The 16,520-nt window shown below is 38.6% G+C and overlaps 2 pseudogenes across 1 annotated transcript; one reads left to right on the forward strand and one right to left on the reverse strand.

Annotated features, from left to right (window-relative positions):
* The window catches only part of LOC145112246 (G-type lectin S-receptor-like serine/threonine-protein kinase CES101), a 49,534-nt pseudogene extending 38,529 nt beyond the window's left edge, over nucleotides 1-11,005 (forward strand).
* Nucleotides 11,006-11,483: 478 nt separating this feature from the next.
* Nucleotides 11,484-13,608, reverse strand: LOC145112247 (G-type lectin S-receptor-like serine/threonine-protein kinase At1g11330; annotated as a pseudogene). The gene is made up of 6 exons (XR_013710474.1): nucleotides 13,559-13,608; nucleotides 13,204-13,372; nucleotides 12,897-13,107; nucleotides 12,528-12,763; nucleotides 12,169-12,319; nucleotides 11,484-11,895 (listed from the first exon to the last, which is right to left on the reverse strand). The product of XR_013710474.1 is annotated as a G-type lectin S-receptor-like serine/threonine-protein kinase At1g11330 (transcript).
* Nucleotides 13,609-16,520: the final 2,912 nt, after the last annotated feature.

The raw sequence follows: 16,520 nt of genomic DNA on the forward strand, positions 1-16,520 counted from the left end.
TCGCCAGATTGATCAATCACGAATATCGATCAACCGAATTCTGGAAGCTAACGCTACTTCCCAAGTTAACGTCGTTAATCTTCGTCGTCTGGACGGAGATCATGATCAAACTAGAAACCACAAAGAGAGGCTTCAAGAAGAGATGGTTGCTGCTCAAGCCGAAATTAGAGCACTTCGAGAGCATCAAACCACACTAGAGAGGCGTTTGATGGGAAAAGAGCACTTGGCTACAAAATCCATTGCCCAGAACCGTACTCGCCGTAAGTAGTGTTTACAGTACCTCTATTTTGATATAAACTAGGATCTCGGATATGTATACTACTTTTATCTATATGTAAAACTCCACCCTACGATTAAGTGAATACACTACTCGTAGGTCATAATGTTGTCAAATTTTCCCTAATGTAGATATAATATAGATCTATATCAAGGTTAAATATTTCCAACTGTATGTACAAAAATATGCATCAAATGACAAGCATTTTACTTCATTGGGAGTTACCATAATTTTCATAAACATTTTGTTTCATAACATTTTGGTTGTAGACTTAGGGCAGACCTATTATGTTTAACAATCTATTTAATCTTAGTTACATACAACTTGTATACATCAAATGAATATAGAAAAACCTGGTACAGAATACATTATACAAATTCATTACAAGTGTTGCTATAAACAAAATTGGCGATTGTTTACTTATATTAATAGAATTTTATTGTAAATCGCTTAATAGAACACTATAACAAGTCAGGAAATAATGCAACTAGAATTAAGATACGTCTTATTCAATATCACCTGACTCATGATCAATATAGAGTACTTATCACCATTTTTCTTAAATCATTATAGATAAATATGCCCCCAGGGAAGTCCAACAGAAAGAACAACAATCCACCAAATCCACCACCGCCGCCACCTCCTCAGTATGATACTGTTATATTCCAAGCAGCAGTAACTGCCGCCGTGGCAGCAACAATAACATAGATTAATGCCAGTGGCATCCGTGCGGCAGGTAGTGGTGCCCATCCTTCTAATCATTGGGATAGTAATGGTCTCCCGAAGGAATGCTCATATAAGGACTTCACCAATGCTAAAACTCGATCCTTTGATGGCACGGAAGGTGTCATTACATTAAGTTTTTGGTTCGAGAAAATCGAATCAATATTCGAAATCAGCACATGCCCCGAGTCTAGCAAAGTAAAATTTGTAGTGTGCACCTTTACAAATAGAGCTCTCACTTGGTGGAATAGCCAAGTCAAATCCCTGACTCTCCCGATAGCTAACGGTATGAGTTGGAATGATTTGAAAGAACTAATGCTAGCTGAATACTGCCCAATGCTAAAACTCGATCCTTTGATGGCACGGGAGGACTTCACCAATGCTAAAACTAGATCCTTTGATGGCACGGGAGGTGTCATTACAATAAGTTGTTGGTTCAAGAAAATCGAATCAATATTCGAAATCTGCACATGCCCTGAGTCTAGCAAAATAAAATTTGCAGTGTGCACCTTTACAGATAGAGCTCTCACTTGGTGGAATAACCAAGTTAAATCCCCGACTCTCCCGATAGCCAACGGTATGAGTTGGAATGATTTGACAGAACTAATGCTACCTGAATACTGCTCGATGGGCGAAATGCAAAAACTAGAACAGGAACTCTGCAGTCTGAAGATGAAGGGCTCCGACATCATTGCTTACACTGCTAGGTTCAGTGACCTGGCTCTACTGTGTTCCGGGATGGTCACCCCGAAAAGTAAAAAGGTGGAGAGGTATATATGGGGATTAACTCCCCCGACTCAAGGAAACGTTGTTGCCGCCAATCCACTTACTTTTGATAGTGCCAAACGTCTGGCACAAACATTAGTAGATCATGGAGTTATTCAAGATTCCATACCAGCCGTTCCTGAAAAGCCCAAAAAGGAGGCAGCAAAAAGAAATTTTGGAATAAACGAAAGGGGCAATCATCACAAGAGCCTTCTAAGAAACAACAAATAGTGGCGGTACACAGTGCTATTGTTCCTGTTGCTGTCCCATCCCCTATTCCTACTACTACTTCTGCTACCCCAACAACCCCAAGTCGATACACTGGAACTCTGCCAAAGTGCAATAAATGCAACTTCCATCACACGAGAATTTGTAGGGAAATGCACTGCAGAAACTGTAATAAGAGGGGGCATACTGCCCGTTTCTGCAAAGCGCCAGCACAGGCCATCTATCAAGTCCCCACCGCAAGAGTAAGTCAAGCTTGTTATGAGTGTGGGGAAATTGGGCACTTCAAGAGAAACTACCCAAATACAAAGAATGATGGTGATGTGGGGAGAATCTTGGCAATTGGCCATGAAGAAGCGATGACAGATCCTAACGTGGTTACCGTTACGTTTCTTCTCAACAATTCTTAAGCATGCATTTTTTTCGATAGTGGTGCGGAGAAAAGCTTTGTGAGCCATAAATTCAAACATCTATTAAGACAAAATCCTCAAACGTTAAAAGATACATTCACAGTAGAGATGGAAAATGGAAAGACCGAGAGCACAAATGACATATACATAGGATGCACAGTTACCCTAAACAACCATTCATTCCAAATTGACCTTATGTCGGTCTCAATTAAAAGTTTTGACATTATAATCGGCATGGATTGGTTAAGTTTTCATCGTGCTGATATCATATGTTTTGAAAGAGCCATTCATCTTAATCTACCAAGTAACGAATCTCTTTTTATCTATGGCGACAAATCCGGTGCAACTCTTCAAATCATTTCTTGCGTCAAGGCCAAGAAGTATATGTGCAAAGATTACTGTAGCTCATGTGGTTGATAAAACACAAGAAGTGAAAAACATCAAGGATATTCCTGAAGTCTGTAATTTCCCTGATGTATTCCCCGAAGATCTCTCAGGAGTTCCTCCTGAACGCCAAGTCGAATTCTGAATCGACTTGTTTCCTGGAGCTACGCCCGTAGCTAAATTTCCATACCGTTTAGCACCGTAAAAAATACAGGAACTATCCAGCTAATTGAACGGTCTTCTAAGAAAAGGATTCATAAGACCAAGCTTCTCACCCTGGGGAGCACCGGTCTTGTTCGTGAAGAAGAAGGATGGATCGTTCCGAATGTTCATAGACTACCGCGAACTAAACAAGCTAACCATTAAGAATTGATACCCTCTACCACAAATATATGACCTCTTCGATCAACTTCAAGGGGCAAGCTTCTTCTCCAAGATTGACCTGAGATCAGGATACCATCAGTTACGAGTCCAGGAAGCTGATATTCCAAAGACTGCTTTTAGAACTTGCTACGGTCACTATGAATTTGTAGTGATGCCCTTTGGTTTAACGAACGCTCATGCAGTGTTCATGGACCTGATGAACCGTGTGTATCGACCTTACTTAGACAAGTTTGTTATTGTTTTCATTGACGATATACTAGTCTATTCCCGAAGTAAGGAAGAAAACAACCAACACTTACGACAAGTCTTGGAAACTTTAAGGGCAGAGAAATTGTACGCGAAGTTCTCAACGTGTGAATTTTGTATCCGGAAGGTAGAATTCTTGGGTCATGTAGTCAGCAAGGAAGGGATACATGTTGATCCCTCCAAGATCAAGGCTATCAAAAACTGGACGACCCCACGAACCCCAAATGAGATTCGTCAGTTTCTAGGTCTCGCTGGCTATTATAGAAGGTTCATCCAAAATTTCTCAAAGACTGCAAAGCCACTCACCACTCTGACTCAAAAGGGTGTAACCTTCAATTATGAGGAGAAACAAGAAACTGCTTTCCAGACACTAAAGCAAGCCCTCTGCAGCGCACCAATCTTGTTCCTCCCAGAAGGGACAGAAGATTTTGTAGTGTACTCTGATGCGTCCAAGCAAGGGTTAGGTTACGTTCTTATGCAACGAGGAAAAGTCATATCTTATGCCTCGAGACAGCTTAAGAATCACGAGGTCAACTACACCACGCATGATCTCGAACTCGGAGCAGTGGTTTTCGCTTTGAAATCTGGAGGCATTACTTGTATGGTACGAAATGCACAATCTTTACTGATCACAAAAGCCTCCGGCATATATTTGATCAGAAGGAACTTAACATGAGGCAACGACGATGGGTAGAGCTACTCAATGATTATGAATGTGAGATTCGCTATCATCCCAACAAAGCCAATGTGGTAGCAGATGCCCTCAGTCGGAAAGAGTACTCAGGCCGTCGAGTAAAGTCTCTGACCATGACCATCCATTCCCACCTATTCACACAGATCAAGGAGGCTCAGCTGGAAGCCTTGAAACCTGAGAACATGACGAGTGAAGCCTTATGGGAAATGGAAAATAATTCAGAAATCAAGGGTGACGGAGTTCATTATCTCATGAACCGGATCGGGACACCGAAGTTTGGTGGCTACAGAGATGTTGTCATGAATGAAGCCCATAAAACTCGATACTCCGTTCATCTAGGTTCAGACAAGATGTATCTAGACCTTAAGAAACTCTATTGGTGGCCAAACATGAAAGCTAAAATTGCTACCTATGTGGGCAAGTGTCTAACTTGCGCCAAAGTTAAGGTAGAATATCAAAAGCCCTTAGGTTTATTACAACAGCCAAAAATACCTGAGTGGAAGTGGGAGCGGATTACAATGGATTTCATAACCAAGTTACCCAGGACAATAGGTGGCCATGACACCATTTGGGTAATCGTTGACAGATTAACCAAATCCGCACACTTCCTGCCATTAAAAGAAACTGACAAAATGGAGAAGTTAACAAGGACGTATATTAAAGAGATGGTCCGATTGCATGGTGTGCCAATATCCATTATCTCTGACCGAGATAGTAGATTTACCTTGCGTTTTTGGCATTCACTACAAAAGTCCTTAGGAACAAATCTTGACATGAGTACAGCGTACCATCCTCGGGCTGATGGGCAAAGTGAGAGAACCATACAAACGCTAGAAGACATGTTAAGGGCTTGTGTGATAGATTTTGGTAAAGCTTGGGATACCCATTTACCACTAGTTGAATTTTCATACAACAATAGCTATCACACTAGCATCAAAGTTGCACCCTTTGAAGCCCTCTATGGCCGTAAGTGCAGATCTCCACTGTGCTGGGCTGAAGAAGGTGATACGCAACTAGCCAAGAACCAAGTACCCGACAGTACTCTAACCAGTCCCGAGATCATTCGAGAAACCACAGAAAATATTATACAAATCCAGGAACGATTGAAAGCTTCTAGAGACAGAGAGAAGAGTTATGCAGACAAACGACGAAAACCCTTGGAATTCCAGGTTGGTGACCGCGTCTTGTTAAAGGTCTCGCCCTGGAAAGGAATGATACGCTTTGGCAAAAGTGGAAAACTAAGTCCAAGGTACATCAGACCATTCGAGATTCTTGTTAGAATTGGTCCAGTTGCTTATAAACTCAAACTACCGCATGAACTCAGTAACATTCATCCCACTTTTCACGTCTCAAATCTCAAGAAATGTCTATCTGATAAAAACCCTTGTAATTCCACTCGATGAAATCGAATTAAACGAGAGTCTACACTTCATAGAAGAACCTGTGGAGGTCATGGATAGGGAAATCAAAAGAACATAACAAAGCCGTATACCAATAGTGAAGGTTCGCTGAAATGCCAAGCAGAGACCTAAATTCACTTGGGAACGGGAAGATCAGATGAAACAGAAATATCCACATCTTTTCCCTAATTCATGAGTACCACTTTAGAAATAATTTCGGGACGAAATTCCCTCTAACAGAAGGATAATGTAACGACCCGTTATTTCAAATCAATGTAATAGCTTAGATTAACTTGTAACTAGTTTTTAAAGTAATAAAGAGAAATTATTTGAATATTATGTGCATTTACTTATTTGATCCTCAAAAATAAAGTGTTAAATAAACATGATATCTATGAGGAAATTAGTAGCAGTCATGACAACGATTCCAGAAATATAAGGAACACTGAAATCTGAGTTGTAACGAAGAAGTTATGACCTATCAAAGTTTCGCGATAGAACCGACACAACGCTGTGTGACGTAAAAAGTGAATTTACGATAAAATACTTTTTAGCTTATACGATCTAAATGAAAGTTGTAGTATACGTAAAACCGAGAGCGTGCATAAAAGGAACGTCAAAATCTGACTTTGTGTGACAAAGTTATGAATTTTCTAAGAGTTGGCATACCAGTATGCAGCCCAAAACTTGAATTTTAAATCGAGCAACTTTTAGCCAAAATAACCTAAACGATAATCGGAGATCTTGTCAATAGAAATTCAAAGCTAAAAAGACAGACGAAAACGGACGTTGGATAAAGAAGTTATGAATTTTTAACGGACTTTTCCTGTCACGGCCTGTTAAAAATATAACTTTAAAAATAAAGTAAAAATTAGCTAACAGAGTCTAAATGAAAGTTGTAGAGCACGGTCTCACCTATGCGTGGATATAAAGAACGTCAAAAACAGAGCTCGTATGCAAAGGTTATGAATTTTTGAAGTTTGAAAAATTAATCGTCGAAGGAGTACGCCCCGCGTACAAAAGAGTACGCCCTGCGTACTCGGACTAGTTTTGATGCGTGTTAGTAGCCTGGACACATCAGAAGCTCGAAACCCAATCAGAGGACACATATCTCGTACGCGCGGCGTATAAAGGTATGCTATGCATACCGAAGTACGCCCATCGTACAGCGAGGCCTCAGCCTCCTATAAATAGCATGCGAGACCTCCGGGTTTCGGTTACAATTTTTCTCACACTTTCACCTCAAACACCCTTCTAAGCCCTTCTAAAACCCCCGAAGCCTAAAGAAACCCCCTAACACCCGAAGAAAGCCCGAAGCAATCGAATTCCTCGAGAAAATAAGCTTTTTCAGTCGAAACTCTGCCCGCGCGGAACTCGATTTTCACCAGAAACTCGTAATTTCAAGTAGCGAAGCACTGCCCAAATCAACACTCATCAAGTGAGTTCATACCCCTATGTTTTCATGATTTTTCACTGTTTTAGGGGGAATACAAGTAAAACACAACAAATTTGTGTTTATATATATATATATATATATATATATATATATATATATATATATATATATATATATATATATACATATATATATATATATATATATATATATATATATATATATATATATATGTTTTCAATATTTATTAATTGTTGCCATCAATAAAATTATATATTTATGTATATATAAATGATATAATTAGGATTCAACAGGCTTAGAATGGATGATTTGACTCCATTTCATGTTCCTTGTTTCGTTGTGGGCTTGGGGTAGAATTATTTATTCGACTGTCTGTTTAATCAAAATTATTTAAATATTATAATTATATAAGTATAAATTCATTTTTAAACTTAGAGGGAAATACAGGTAAAACACAAGGAAATCTTGTGATAAACATCCACATTATTCAAATAGTTTTCAGTTGACGTTTTCATACAGAAACAAACGTATAAAATATAATATGTATAGTTTATGGAACAAACGTACTATTTTACAAGTTCAGGTTACATTACAGAAACAAACATATAAACTATGATAGGTATAGTTTATGAGACATACATACAGTTTATTCATTTCAAAATGAGTTTTCATTATTCTATACGTAACCGTCGATATAGCTTTGTGAGACATACTTCAATCCCAGTCCTGAAATTATAACCAGAGTCTCCTTGAGGGAGAGCATGACACTTGTGTATAGATCTATACGGGGCTGACAATCCCGCACCTGAGCTACTTGCAACAGCTAGGCCGGCATGCGTGTGGTGACAAATGTCGTACCAATTACGACGCCTGAAGAACGTCGTGTTCAGGCATTCCGATGTCATCAAGTATGGTTATGATAACTCACAATTTGGTATTGAACAATACGATTAGTGCATGAATAATTAAACAACTTCACATAGTTTTATTTGAAAATAAAACTATAATACAGTATTTTACCGTACAGCTAGTGAATCCAGACACTTACAGTTATAGAGTTTTTCATACAAAGAAAAATACAGAATACTGTACTAGTACAGAGAAAACATACATTTCATGGTTTTATGTGAGTTAAAACTACACTATACTATTTCAGAGTACAGTAACAACTACACATTTCGGTCTTAGGGTATTAAGACTACAAACATTTACAACAGAAAATATGGGATTTTCTGGGGAAAACAAACTTACATTTTCAAGGAACAGATGACTGATTTCCAGTTACAAACATGCTTATGAACTCACCAACTTAATTGTTGACACTCTTTTCAAAATCACTTGTATTCTCAGGCAAACAATAAGCAGGTATCCACAGGTTTTCAAGAAGATGGAGCTTCATAGACTAATGTCATTTTAACTTATGATATACATTATGTTATCATGTATACAATGGTTTTGAACACAAATGTAAAACTTATATTTTATATATACATGGTTGTTGTACTTTGATTTCTATTATGCAATTGTTGTGATACTACACATGACGTCCTCCGCCCCCGAATGTTTTCGCCGTTCCGGTTTGGGGGTGTGACAAGAGGTACTTTAGTTTCCATGGAATCAATGGCGTTTAACCCATGTGGTTTTTGACTCCAGGTGGCCGAGTTCAAGATGCGGATAACTATGCAGTTTGGACTACTAAATTCTGTTATGGGTATGATTTGGGTGACGGGTGTGTGGAAGATTCTAATATGATTCAGTGTAGGGATGAGAATGATAAGTTTAACTAGTTGAATGGAGATTTTGCACCTATGACGAGAAGCTCGAATGATGACAATTCAAGCCTAAGTATGAGCGATTGTATGGTGAGGTGCTGGAATGATTGTAGCTGTCTTGGGTTTACCACAAGTAGCAATGGAACTGGTTATATTACATGGACTGGAGCTAAATCAGTCGATAACTTTTCAATCAGTCCAACAGGGAGTGCTGTATTAAAGTATGTTTTAATTTCTCCAATTCCGATAATTTCTCCAAATCCAAGTAAAGGTAAACAGTTGTGATTGATTTAATGGTTTCTGGGTTACTTGTTAATTGTTATGTATTTTCATAGCTTTAAACCAACATATTTTCTAAACTCTTGAGTGACATGAATATAGTCCACATACAGTTTGATTATTAATATATAGCTTAAATTAATTATACACCAGGAAATGCTAAAAACTGGATCTGGGCACCCATTGTTGCTTCCATTATTTTACTTCTCTTTTCTGCTGGTCTACTGTGGTATCTAAAGAAGAATAAGCTTAGACGAGAAGGTATGACATTTTACACGTTCTTTTGGTATGCTTGAGTTGTTTAAAACAATTTCACTTTCTAAGCCATGATTTTTTTATTGAAGAGGAAAAGAGACAAAAGAGAGATGATGAATATTTCTTGGAGCTAATAGCTTCTGACAGCTTCAAGGATGCAAGTAATCTTGAAAGTAATGGCAAAAAAGGAAGCGACTTGATGGTGTTCAGCTTTGCTACCATTGTGACAGCCACAAATGACTTCGCAAGTGAAAATAAGCTCGGAGAGGGTGGTTTTGGACCTGTTTATAAGGTACTTTTATCTTTAATATTTATTGTGTTTTCAGAAAATGCTAATAGTTTTCTCTCTTCCATCTTACTAAACAAGATCTTATTTGTGGAGAAGAAAAAATGTTGATTTATGAGTACATGCGGAACAAGAGCTTGGATTTCTTTCACTTTGGTAAGAAAAAAAATTAAAAAATCTACAATATATTTCTACAATGATTTTAGCTTCAATAGAACTATGGTTTAAATGACTTGTTAAAACAATTGCATAGATGAAACAAGAAAGACACTGCTAGACTAGCCGAAACGATGGAACATCATTGAAGGGGTTGCTCAAGGGTTGCTTTACTTACATAAATACTCAAGAATGTGAGTTATTCACAGGGATCTAAAAGCAAGTAACGTTTTGTTAGATGAAAGTATGAACCCCAAGATTTCTGATTTTGGTATGGCGAGAATCTTCAAACAAAATGAGACCGAAGCAATTACCAATAGGGTGGTTGGAACATAGTAAGAATAGTGCTTTTTCTCTTTTACTTCTCTATGTTGGATATTTTGTCAAATAATCCTGTTTACCTTACACCATAGGGTTGGAACATAATTGATTTTAAGTTTCAATACTACATGTAAGAGATAATAAAATGGGATCATGGAGACATTAATATATACCTCGAAAGTATGAGTGATATTTGGTCTTTAAGGTACTGAATCTACGTGAAATACATTACACAGTGGTTACATGTCTCTCGAGTATCCAATGGAAGGAACTTTCTTCGTGAAATCTGATGTCTTCAGCTTTTGAGTCTTAACCTTAGAAATTGTCAGTGGAAGAAGAAATACAAGCTTCTCCTATCTTGACAAAACCGTCAATCTTATCAGATACGTAAGTTCACTTGTAATATACTGTTTTTACATCCCCTACATTAGCATAATATTTTTTTTGACTTGAAAAGTCGAATTACATGTACTGATTGAAGAATTTGGAATACTTTTAGGCATGGGAGCTATGGCTAAAATGGGATGCATTGGTGTTAGAGGACCCAACTCTAGCAAATTCTCATGTCATACACCAATTATTAAGGAGTATCCATGTGGCACTTCTCTGCGTACAAGAAAACGCATTGGATAGACCAGAGATGTCGGAGGTGATCTCTATGCTTAACAATGACTCAATGTCATTACCTGTCCCAAAGCAGCCAGCATTCTTCATTGGCAGAAGTGCCTCGAAGTCAACTTCAGTTGAAAGAAAGTTAGAGGACTATTCTATAAACAATATGACCATTACAGTAATGGAGGCTCGATAGTGTATCATAGTCATTGTTGTGGAATCACTATATTATTACTAAATCCTTTCTATTGATTTTTTTCTATAGCTTTAGACGAGTTGTTGAGATAAACACTTGGATTTTCTATTTGGTGCTTTTACTCATGGGTTGGTGCCCAAACTTGTATCCATATTGATTGGACTTTGGGGCAACCAAGATCTTTATGGTCACGGTTGCTTTTGGTGGTGGATATTCAGTTTTTTTGGAAAGTGATGGAATGAAATCTCAGATTCCGCTTGACTGAATTTAAACATGTTTGGTTGCTCTTGTGAATATTGTGTATACAATTGACTGACACCATGAGGAAATTGAAGAGACAAATTAACATGATTTAAAACCTAAACTAATAAAGGAATGTAAAAATCTATGAAGGGATGATATTTATAAATTAGTTATATATTTCCACAAATGCAGCCCAATCACATTTCGATGATGCTTCTATTTAGTGACCAGTCTTCCCGAATCAGGCTGCATAAACACCAGACTTCCTAGTCGACTGAGAAAACGTTGAAATTTAGCTAATAATGAATCTACTATATCCACAAGCTTGCACAAGATGTTCTTTACTTCTTTATCGACATATATAATATGGATAGACGTATGAAGAGTGTTCTTTATATTCTGATGTGGCAATTCTCCATGCATATAACAATTAACAAGTATAGAAAAATGGATTTGCATCTCCTACAAAAGTGAATAAATATAAATTATATTACAAAAAAGTTTTTCACAAAGAATGATATGCTGAAGCTACGTTCATACCCTATCGACTCCCAACAACAGAGATGGTCACATTATTCACAGAGAAATCTTCTGCTTTGGTTTCATATGAAGTTGACTTTGAGTCCCCTCCACCTATCAGAAATGTTGGTCTGTTTGGAGTGGGTAATGATATGGAATCATTGAGAAGCATGGAGATCATCTCGGATGTTGTTGGCCTATCTATTGCATTCTCTTGTACACACAGAAGGGCAACATGAACAATCCTCAAGAATTGTTGTTCATCACAAGTATTTCCAAGTGATGGGTCCTTCAATTCCAATGTATCCCCTTGTTTCCATAGCACCCATGCCTAAATCACTAACAGATGATTAATGATTTGATCAATTTTCCCTTGATTACTTTCCAACAAAGTGGTAAGGTTAAACTGGTTAACACGTAATAAAAGTAAACTAGTAAATTCCCCTTTGCTTCTGTAGCGTGTATCTGTTAAGCTGTTTGGACATCGTGGATATATATATATAGGTCAACCGTAATATATAATTGTGTGAGTGAATAATGTAAGATGGTCTCATTTTTATTTAAGATGTTAAAGATGTTAAAATTTGAATTTGACTTTACTTACATATCCAATAAGGCTGTATGTCTCATCAAGATGGACAAAGCTACTATTTCTTCTTCCACTGATGATTTCCAGGATCAAGACACCAAAGCTGAAGATATCGGACTTGACTGAGAAAATCCCCCTCATTGCGTACACAGGAGACATATAACCACTGAATACAAAATAGTCAGCAAGACTTTTTAGTAATAGATAGCATTGAATCAGAAAAACAACAAATTCATCTAAAAGATACTCTATCTAGATTTGTATAATTGTGCTAGTTCTCTTTGGTAATATTAAATCTAACTTTTTGATGATAGATTGACATTGAAAGCGTATAACTCAATGAGATTTTTGATACATCAAGAGATATGACTTACTATGTTCCAACCACCCTGTTAGTCATTGCCTCTGTGTCAGTTTGCTCGCATATTCTTGCCATACCAAAATCAGAAATCTTGGGGTTCATCCTCTCATCTAAAAGAATGTTATTAGCTTTTAGATCCCTATGAATAACTTTCATTCTTGAGTACTTATGCAACTACAACAACCCTTGAGCAATTCCTTCAATAATGATAAATCGTTTAGGCCAATCCAACTGTCTTTCTGTTTTCATCTGCAAGCCAGTGAAAGAGGCTATAATGAATATCACAAGTAAATTAAAGAACTGAATGGACTTATGTCTCAAACAATGCATATCACAAGTAAATTAAAGAACTGAATGCACTTATGTCTCAAACAATGCATACCAAATACGAAGAAATCTAAACTTTTGTTGGGCATATATTCATATATTAACATCTTTTTTTCTCCATGAATACAACAACCAAGAACCCGAACAAGATTTGTATGCTGGAGTTTAGCTATGAGTACTAGTTCATTCTTGAATTCCACAAGCCCTTGACTTAATGTTCTTGAAAGCCTTTTGATTGCAATTTGTCGCCCATCACTTAGTTTTCCCTGTTTTCATAATTGTATGATATATCTTTTAGTTAAATAGATATATAAATGCAATAACTAACAAGTGATAAAAGTTTGAAGTGGCATAAGTGTAACCTTGTAAACAGGACCAAAACCACCTTGTCCCAGCTTATTTTGAAATGAAAAATCATTTGTGGCAGCCATGATAGAGGAAAAGCTAAATAATAACAAATCATTTCCTTTCACACCATTTGATTCAAGCTGATGTACATCCTTGAAGCTTTCAGAAGCTGTCAGTATTAGACTAGCCGATTATATAATATATATTGTGATAGATTGTATTATTTGTATTTGAGAGGTTGTCAAGTGTAAATATTGTAACCTATTTATATTCACGTGAATAAGAGGGAACAGACGATTTTTGCCTGATTCTATTATGGTATCAGAGCGACGCCTTCTCTGTGAAACCTAGCAGCCGAAATTCTTCAACCCTAGTTGCAAATCATCGTCCCTCTCATCTCTTCTTCCTGTTCTACTCATTGGATCTCATCTAATCCAATGTCAACTCCTCTTCATCCTGCTGTATCAAACATCCGCAATTACATTCCTATTACTCTTGAGATCGAAAACGGACAATATACATCTTGGGCTGAACTATTCAGAATCCATTGTCGTGCTTTCCAGGTACTCGATCATATCCTGCCTCCTGCTAAAGTCACTCCCTCTTCTACCAGTGAAAAAGATAAAGATGTTGCTGTCAAGACCAATGAACAATGGTCCCACCTAGATGCCATTGTTCTGCAATGGATATATGGGACAATATCTAGAGATTTACTTATCACCATCCTCACTCCAGGAGCCACCGCAGCTGATGTCTGGGAAGCAATAGAGCATATCTTCATTGATAGTAAACCTGCCAAAGCTCTCTACCTTCAACAAAAATTCACCAACACCAAACTTGAAAACTTTGCCAATATGGCTGCCTACTGTCAAGAAGTCAAGAACCTTTCAGATCAACTCACTGATGTGGATGCTCCTGTTGATAATCAACGTTTGGTACTGCAACTCATCGTTGGCCTTACGGATCAATACGATAGCATTGCTACCCTTCTCCAACAATCTACACCGCTTCCCGACTTCTACACCACCCGATCAAAGTTATGTCTTGAAGAAACCATGAAATCTCTACAAACACCCACTGGCAACGCCCTTACTGCTTCATCCGTCACCACTGTCGCACCGCCATCAGTTAATGTCGTGCCTTCTGGCAGTCATGACCAGCGTGATATATCAGATACACCCCAATCTCATCATCCTCGGTCTTCGGTTAGAGGCACCTCCGAAGGTTTTCATCATGGCAGGGGCAAGGGCATGCGCGGAAGGGGTCGGGGACGCGGTCGTGGGCGCGGATCGTACACTCAACAGCAACACCCGCCATGGATGAACTGGAATGGCCCTACTTGGAACTCTCCACCGGTTCCATACCCTACAGCTCCTCGTTATCAGTTTCGCCCACCAGCAGCCGGCATTTTGGGTCCTTCTCCTGCACATGCTTATGCTACCTCTGAAGCTTACACTCCCACTAATATCGAACAGGCCATGCACACGATGACACTGAATCAGGACACCAACTGGTATCTTGACACAGGCGCCACCAATCACATGACAAATACCACAGGTAAAATCTCAACTTATGTTAATAATAGCGGACCAAACTGTATTGTCGTTGGTAATGGTTCACACATACCGATTCATGGCTCTGGACACACCACACTTCAGCCTCCCTTCCCACCTCTCAAACTCTTAAATATTTTGCATGCTCTGAACCTCATTAAAAACCTTTTGTCTGTCCGTCGCCTTACCACTGATAATTTTGTTACTATTGAATTTGACCCTTTTGGTTGTCTTGTGAAGGATTACCAGACGCAGATTCCTATCCTCCGATGTGATAGCACCGAAGATCTCTACCTTCTTTCACTGCCAAATGCACATGTCACATGTCCTTCCACATTTGCTGCTTTGTCACAAGATCTTTGGCACCATCGCTTGGGACATCCCGGATCTTCTTCTTTACGTGTTTTAAATAAAAACAAGTTTATTTCTGTTCGTTCTTTTTCTAATAAACATATTTGTCAATCTTGTGTATATGGAAAACATATCAAGTTACCATTTTATGCTTCTACATCCTTTACATCTTTACCTTTTCATATTGCTCATAGTGATCTATGGACCTCACCCGTTCTTAGCTCAGGAGGTCACCGTTATTATGTGTTGTTTATTGATGATTAAACTGATTATTTATGGACCTACCCACTATCCAACAAATCAAAAGTCTTCTCTGTTTTTCTCAACTTCTATAAACACATCACCACTCAATTTGAACGTCCCATCAAAAGTTTCCAGTGTGACAATGGCACCGAATATAACAACAAGTCCTTTCATAACTTCTGCACTACTAATGGTATGCAGTTTCGTTTTTCTTGTCCTCACACATCACCGCCTAAATGGAAAAGCGGAACGAACCATCCGCACCATCAATAACATGGTTCGTACTCTCCTTGCTCACGCGTCTCTCCCTACCACCTTTTGGCACCATGCCCTTCAAATGGCCACTTACATTCTCAATATTCTTCCACACAAAACAAAACACTATTCTACTCCTACTTTCCTTCTTTTTCACAAACATCCCACCTATGATCATCTTAAAGTTTTCGGTTGCCTATGCTATCCTCTTACACCTTCCACCTCCAGTCATAAACTTGCAAACCGATCCTCTCCTTGTGTCTTCCTTGGATATCCCTCCAATCACAGGGGGTATAAATGCTACGAACTTTCCACTCGCAAGATCATAATATCATGACATGTTGTATTCGATGAACATGTTTTCCCATTTGCTAAACTTCACTCGTCCCCTCCCGTCTATGACTTCCTTCAACATTCACTCACAACCGAACCACATCCAACCGTCTGGGATTCGGTTAACTATCCCACTGACCAAACATCTCCTGTTCCACTCCAACCTCTCCCAACTCTTCTCAGAATATCGAGTCAAGTAGACTCACACCCACATCCCCAAAGACTCCGACACCTATAAATTCCACTACTACCGCCGATGCACCACCCCTCATCCATACTTATTCTCGTCGCCGGCAGACCAACACTCAACAAAACATATCACCACTTCCTACAACCAACGCCCAATCACCCACTCATATTCCCAATCCACCACCTCCACCTCCACCAACTCGCACCATTACCACCCGGAGTATGTCCGACATCACTAAACCAAAACAACCTTTATCCTTACATACTTCTACCGCCACCACCATTGCTCCCCTTCCTCGCAACCCCATTGATGCTCTATCCATACCTGAGTGGAACCATGCCATGACTGACGAGTTTAACGCTCTTATTGATAATAATACTTGGGATTTAGTACCTCGTCGCTCCAA

The sequence above is a fragment of the Lactuca virosa genome, chromosome 5, assembly GCF_052849685.1.
Source record: "Lactuca virosa cultivar CGN04683 chromosome 5, Lactuca_virosa_CGN04683_v6, whole genome shotgun sequence".
NCBI lineage: Eukaryota > Viridiplantae > Streptophyta > Magnoliopsida > Asterales > Asteraceae > Lactuca > Lactuca virosa.